This window comes from Cavia porcellus, unplaced genomic scaffold (genome assembly GCF_034190915.1).
Source record: "Cavia porcellus strain 051 isolate PalLab524CR breed Dunkin Hartley unplaced genomic scaffold, mCavPor4.1 scaffold_3, whole genome shotgun sequence".
Lineage (NCBI taxonomy): Eukaryota > Metazoa > Chordata > Mammalia > Rodentia > Caviidae > Cavia > Cavia porcellus.
Window position 1 is genome coordinate 23633551 of NW_026947486.1, and position 7819 is coordinate 23641369.

At 36.5% G+C, this 7819-nt stretch overlaps 1 pseudogene; it reads left to right on the plus strand.

Annotated features, from left to right (window-relative positions):
* Window positions 1-1990: 1990 nt before the first annotated feature.
* Window positions 1991-7276, plus strand: LOC100734303 (mRNA cap guanine-N7 methyltransferase-like; annotated as a pseudogene).
* The last annotated feature ends 543 nt before the right edge of the window (window positions 7277-7819 follow it).

Sequence of the window (7819 nt, forward strand, 5' to 3'; positions counted from 1 at the left end):
AATTGATACATCCACATGGTTGATACAACTTCCTATTTTTGCCTTCTCCAGCATATGGAAACCATGATTGTATTTTCTGTATTTCCTCATATAAGTTGTATTTTATAGGACTTGTCTTTTTATAATGGATTTATTTCACTTAGCTCAATGTCTTCTAGGTTTATCAATGACATTTGAATTGCTTCCACCTCTGGCTATTCGTTCCTGCAATGAACATGGGTATGCAAATATTTGAGACTCCAGTTTTGATGTTTTTGGATATATAACTAGAAGTGGGAGTATTGGTTCACATGGTAGCTCTATTTTTAATTTTTTTAATAAAGCACCATTTTCTTTTCCATAGTGATTGTACCAGTTTATAGTCCCACCAACAGTTAACAAGAATTCCAGTTTGTCCATGTTTTCAACAACACTTGTTGTTTTCTAGGTTTTATGTATTTATTGGATAGTTCCAGTAGATCTGAAATGATTGTGCATTGTGGTTTGATTTGCATTTCCCTTCTGAGTAATGATATTACACATCTTTCCATATGCTTATTGGCCATTTGTATATCATCATTGTAGAAATGCCTATTCATGTCCTTTGCCCATTTTTAATTGAGTTATTTGATGTTTATGGTTGAGTCGTAGGATCTATTTATAAATTCTGTTTGTTAACTCCTTATCAGATATATTGTTTACAAATATCCTCCATTCTTTATGTTGCCTATTCATTCTATTTATTTTGTTCTTTGATGCTTAAGACTGTTTTAAGTTTGTAGTATCTGTATTTGCTTTTGTTGCATGTGCTTTTGGTGTCATAACCAAAAGTTTAATGGCAAACCCAATATCATGAAAGTTTTCTTTTATGTTTTCTTCTAGGAGTTGTATACTTTTAGGTTTTGCCCTCAAATCTTTAATTCTTTGGTGTTGTTTTGTTATGTTACTTTTGGGTTTGTGTTGTGTTTTTGCTTATTTTTCTAGTCCTGATGATTGAACCCAAGGAGTGCTGAGCTACACCCCAACCTTTTTGAGATCCGTGGTCTTACTAAATTTTATAGGCTGGCCTCAAACTTCTGATCCTCTTGCCTCAGCTTCCCAAGTAGATGGGTTTACAGATATGTGATACTCTGCCCAGTGTCTTTAATCCATTTGAGTTAATTTTTGTCTGTAGCATATAATAAAGGTCTAATTTCATTTGTTTGCATATGAATATCCAGTGTCTCCGACATCATTTGTTGAAGAGAATGTTCTTTTTCCACCGAATGATTTTAGCTCCCTTGTGAAAGATCCTTTAACCACACATGTGAAGATTTATTTCAGCCTGCACACTATTCTCAAACAATGCTATACTTAGTTTTCTATGGTATGTGTAAAGGGCAGTATGTAAAAATGGAAAAAAGAAATGATTACACCAAAATTCTATATCATGTTGATATGTCTACTTGAAAATCGAATTTGAAATACAGAATGTTCATGTTAAACAAAAGCTGAGAAAGCTAGTCACCAGTAGTACAACACTGTGAAGTAATACTAAGCAAGATTCTTCAAGTTGAAGCAAAGTTAAAGCCAAAGAAAATTTGATCTACAGTGAGGAATATAAAGCACCAAAAAATGTTTCATTTTCCTTTGATTACAAAACAAACTATTTAAAACAAAAATCAATTTTGATATCTAATGAATGTCAAAATGAAATATATGACCACAACTGCACAATTCAGAGAAGTGAATGAATTTCTATTATTGTAAATGCATGTTCTTTATATGAACTGGTAAATGTTAACTCTACTGGACTGAAATAAGTCAATGATGTATATGGTCACCTCTCAGAAACCACTAAAAATGTGTAAAAATTATAGCTTAAAAGGAAAATTAAGATACTAAAATAAAATTCTAAAAATGTTTGTCACCCAAAATGTTAAGCACATGGAACAGAGAAATAACACACAAATGGGGCAAAACAAATACCAAATGATGAACTCAGTTGCATACATAATTACATTAAACAGAAATGGACAAGCACTGCAGTAAAAAGCAGAGATATATTAAGCAGGATAAGAAAGCAACACCAAACTGTTTGCTGACAAAAAGAGAAGCACTTAGCCAGGTATGATGGTACACACCTGTAATCTCAGCACTCTGGGAAGCTGAGGTAGGAGGATCACAAATGAGCCCATCCTAGACAACTTTGCAATTTAGATTGTCTCAAAATAAAAATAAAAAGGGATATGGAGCTCAGTGCAAAGGCCCTAGGCTCAATTTTCAGTCCTGGAAAAATAAGGTAAATTGAAAATAGAATGATGAAAAGCAAAATGTAAACCTAAGAGTACTGTTGTGGCTATATAGATATCAGACAAGATAAGTTTAAAGAAAAAATACAAGAGGAGACATTTACAAAAGATAGTAAGTGAATGAATAATGATAAAAACAGCTCCAAAATTGGGACAATGAATGTGCACACACACACACACACACACACACACACACACACACACACACACAGATTCACCATCATAATTGGTAATTTTATCACCCCTTCTGATTTGTAAAGCAAAAAATTATTAAGGATTTAGAATGTTTTGATAATATGTATTTGACATTTTATAGAACTATAAATACCTAACAGCTTCAAAATTATATTGTTTTCAAAGGCACATGAAATTCTTTCCAAGGTAATTATTATTAGCCATAAAAATCATCAGAAGGTTAAAATCTTGATAAATATGTCCTCTTAAGGACATTAACAAAATTAATTTAAAAATCAATAAACAGCATATATCCAAAAGTATATATACATATCCCCAAATGCTTATAAATGAAATACTGTACCTCTAAACAAACTATTAAAGAAGAAATCAAAAGGGAAATTAGAATATACTGATCACAAGGTATTAAAATATGTGTAACACATGCTGGGCATGGTGGCACACGCCTGTAATCCTAACCCTCAGGAGGCTAAGGAAGGAAAATAGTTCCGGGCCAGACTGGGATACTTAGCGCACACAGGGCAGTCTGAACTACAAAGTGAGACCGTGCCTCAACATCAACAACAAAAAGTGTAGGATACAGCTAGGGCAGTGCACAAAGATAAATGTATAGTTTTAGTTGCTTATACTGAAAAAAATGTCTTAAAAGTCAACTGAATTTACATCTTTGAAAGCTAACAAAGTGAGGGTGGGTTAAATCTGAGAAGGAAGGAAATAAGAACATAACAAGAATAGAAAACAGACCACCAATAGAAAAAATTGATAAACTCATATTTGTTCTTTTAAAAGCTTAATAAAATTCATAAATTTGTAGCAAGACTGACCAAAGAATACAGTAAGACAAAATACCTGTAATAAGTATAAAAGTATGCCTCACTAAAGATTTTATAAATATTAAAGGTTCAGTAAATAAAATGCTATATCACTGTTTTCTGAAGATAATTATAATCAAAATTCCATCAGTGAAGAAAGTATGAATTCTTACTGAAAAATATTCATATTATTTGAATAAATGATGGTGAAGGTTGAATATGAAGAAAATAGCAGAAGGTTGTAGCCCTCCCCGAGTCACTGCTTGACCAGAGTGAAGAGTTGGACACTGATTCTAGTTGTAAAAGGAAAGTGTTAGGACACTTAAACAGGGAGGTGTCATGATTTCATTTACCTTTTAAGATTACTCTGTAGAACTGATTATAGTAAAAACTGAAACTGGAAGAACAGATAAGAGACAGTGTCAGTGTGCTAGGTTCTAGGAAATAGTGGCCTAAACTAGGATGATAGACAGGGGATGCTGGTATAAATTTGAGGTGGAATATTCAGGATTTGGTAGCAATTTAGATATGGAAAAAGAAATGAGGTAAAAAAAAGTGGTGATGGACAACTTGTGAGTTTCTGCTTGAGAATCAGAATGAACTTTGATGGTATTTGATGACTGGCAGAAGTCAAGTGAACAAATCCATGATGTTTCTGAGAAGGATATATCACAAAAGACCAGTTTGAGACATTGTGATTTTCAGAGAATCAAAGAATATCCAACTGTGGCATATCCAACTGTAGGCAGGTAGATATGGATCTAAATGTTATGTCAAGTCTGGATTGCATATACAAAATTAGAAGTAGATAGCATATAAAATGGTGTTTCAGACCTCCTTTCTTGAATCTGATCACATCCCAGTGCAAACACTGCAGAGAAAGTACTGAAGAAAAACAGGCAGCTGACAGGGGAGGAAAGTCAAGACAGATGAGGAAAGTCATCCAGCCAGGCAGAATTGATGTTGGCCCTTGGGGATTAAATGCTGCAGTTCCTCCTAGAATTTGCTTCCTTTCGTATGCAGGATGCTGGCAGGAGCTGATGCCAGAACCAGTGAGAAATGCACAGGGACTTACCTTGAATTTTGGAAAAGTATCAGTTCAGTTTAAGTGGCTTTACATCTGTATGTCGGTTTCTAACTTTTTGTGTTTCTCTAGTCATCCTGGAAGCACAGCAAGCAGCCTGTGTGTTCTTGGGCAGGACCCACAGACTGTTCTTCCCATTGCACATATTGAGAAACTGGTTCAGGGATGCTGATTGACCAAGGCAGCTCACACAGCCAGGGACAGGCAGGCTGGGCACTTCACCCCTGGAATTGTAAAGCTCAGCCCAGCTTCTTTCCGCAGGGTTGTGGCTTCCCCAGGCTCTAGCCCTGGTATACTTTGGAGTCCACACACAAACACTTGATTGTTCTTGCAGCTCCACTGGGCGCCAGGAAGGACTTGGGGGTGGGTAGTGGGATAGTATGTCTGATAGGGGAGAGATTGGACAGTGGAAACAGAGTGGGTCTGGAGTAGCAAGTCCCACACCTGGATGGACCCACATAGAACTCAGAATGTGATCTTAGGCCTCCTAAAAAGCAAATCTTGTTTGGAGGAGAAATTGGGGTTGAGGGAGGTCAGTCACTGAAAAGGAAGAGAGGGTACTTAGATTTGCAGACTGGCACTAGAAAAATGTGGGCTTTTTTAGTCAGAGTCTCAGGCCCAAGTTTTGCATTTCCTGTTTACTGGCCCAAGGCCCTTAATCTGTTTCATGGGTTGTGTCTGTGTCTCAGCTTTCTGATCTGTGCAATGATCTGCTGTGAGGTGTAAGCAAGCTTCAGCACAGATCTTGCTGTGGTATACAAACTGTTTTGTTTTCCCTTTTCCTCTACCCCTTCTACCTTTATACACACACCATAAATATATGGATAGGTTCATATAAAAGGCAGAGAAGACACAGGCAATTTAAAAGTGAAGTGTTCATCTAGAGCCATTTATTGGTTACAGAGGTAACTACTATCCTTGCCTTCCTTTTTTAGCCCTTAGAGCCAAGGAAATGTGCTAGAGGTATTTGGCATATCAGTTGTTCAGTTAGAAGCCTTTTTAGAGGTATCTTTTATAGAAGCAGTTCCCTTCTTAGATTAGCTACCCTGTGACAAGTCCTGTGAATCACCATGTTTCAAGTTGTGGACATTCAATAAAGGTCCAGTATCAAGTGCTGGTCCCTGGCAGTCAGATTTGCACAATTCAGCAATAAGAGTTCATTTTGAAAGGCTCATGCTGATTTGTGCTTACCTTCTCTTTCAGTAGAGCAAAATATTCACAAGCAGCTTGGACGCTCCAGCATCTGAGTCAGTGGAGTTGAGTGAATTCTTGAATATATTTTCTCTGTCTATCACATTGGATTCCATTATCTGTAGGCACGCAAGCAGATCCCCTCCAGCATTTAACTGTGTAGGGGCATTCCCACTGATCAGACATATCTTGTTTAATAAGTGCCATGCATTGCACTGTGACACAAAATTGAAAGGGAAGACATGGCATTGATAACCCAAAATACCCTCAGAAGAAACATTTTATAAGTTCAGAGTGAGAAGATCATCAAGAAGAATGTTATGTGATGATTCATATAAGGGATCTTCCCCCTTTTTAAATTTATTTAAGTGAGATTTTAACATCCTGGCTGGCATTTCCCCAATCATGGCCGCCTAGTTATGTTGGTTTATGAAGTTTTACGATCAATTCAAGTAATCAGAAATGGAAAATTCTACAAAATCACAAGAATGTGAAAAGTCTTTTGAAGAGGTGAATGCATTAGTAGACTGTGAAACAAAGTTCCAGTTGTGGAGAAGATATTCCATCTGAGAAAAGAAATCTTGGTGTTGGAATTGCCCCAGAGGAAAAAGGTTCATGTGTTGCTGACAGCTTTTCAAAGAAAAGCAAAAGGGAAACTGATGGTGTTCTTTCTATTGGAGATAGCACTCAGAAAAAGAGAAACCTAGAACTTGATGAGCAGGATAAATGAAGAAGGACACAGTTCTGCAGTGGGTCCCCACTGCAATGAGCTTCAGGCAGTTGGTGTAGAGAAGCAAAGTCAAAGTCATATTTTTTTACCTAAGAAACTTCAATAATTGGATTAAAAATGCTTATTGGGAAACTTTTAGAAAAGGTACGACAGAAAAATAAACCGTGATATCACTGTTTTGGTCCTGGGATGTGGTAAAGGTGGAGATTGGCTGAAGTAGAAGAAAGGGAAAAATAAGCAAACTAGTTTGTATTGATATCACCAACATTTCTGTCAAGCAGTGTCAGCAGTGGTATGAGGGCATGAAAAGTCATCATGATAATGAATATCTTTTTAATGCAGAATTTATAAATTCTGACTCTTCAAAGGAACTTTTAGTTGATAAATTTTGTGACCCAGACATGTGATTTGACATCTGCAGTTGTCAGTTTGTCTGTCATTACTCCTCTGAGCAGGCTGACAAGATGCTCAGAAAGGCTTGCAAGAGACTCGGCTCTGGAGGCTACTTTATCTGTATTATTCACAATAGTTTTGAACTTATAAGATGTCTTGAAGCTTCAGAAACACAATCATTTGGAAATGAAATGTATACTGTGAAATTTCAGAAGAAAGTACATTATCCTTTATTTGGATGCAAATATGACTTGAATTTGGAAGGTGGTGTGGATATCCCTGAATTCTTGGTCTATTTTCCATTGCTAACTCAAATGGAGAAGAAGTAAAATATAAAACTAGTCTACAAAAAACATTTATGGGATTCTTTGAAGAAAAAATTAAGAACAATGAAAATAAAATGTTAAACTGAATGCAGGCCCTAGAGCCATACCCTGCAAACAAGAACTCTCAACTTACCTCTGAGAAGGCAGGTGACTATGAGCATGCAGCAGCATACATGAAGAACAGTCAACTGAGCTTACCACTAGGAACTTTAAGTAAGTCAGAGTGGGAAGTTATAAGGATTTACTTGGTCTTTGCCTTTGAGAAACAGCAGTAAGCTCACAGGCACTGGGGCAGCTCTGTCCCATGCAGAATTGAATGTCTGTCTCAGACTCAACAGCACCCTCTGTGTGCATTGTAATCATAAATTTTAAATATTCAGGCTGCTGCTGGAAATTCCAGTATAACTAACGTTTGCTGTCTGTGACAGATCAACTTTTCATGCATGTTGGGACCATTATCTTTAAAAATCTATTTTTAAGTAGTGTCCTAAGAATTCATTTGTCTCTACTGTGTTAGCTCAAAAAAGTTACCACATGACGTGTTACAGCAGCTGGACTCTGCATAGATAGTCCGCTTCCTGCAGCTGTCATTGTGGTGATAGAACACACTGGCTTCCTCTCTGTGGGCTCATCTCCTCAGTTTTGTCACAGAGTAGTTTTAAGACTAAATGGATCGTGCTGTGTATGTTTGAAGTGCAATTGTTCAGTATATATTAGTTTTACACTTAAAACGACATTAGATTGTCATAAAATTGCCTAGCTAGAATTTTTTTCTGTTTGTTGTATTTCTATATAACTATTTGCTAATATGCTACAGT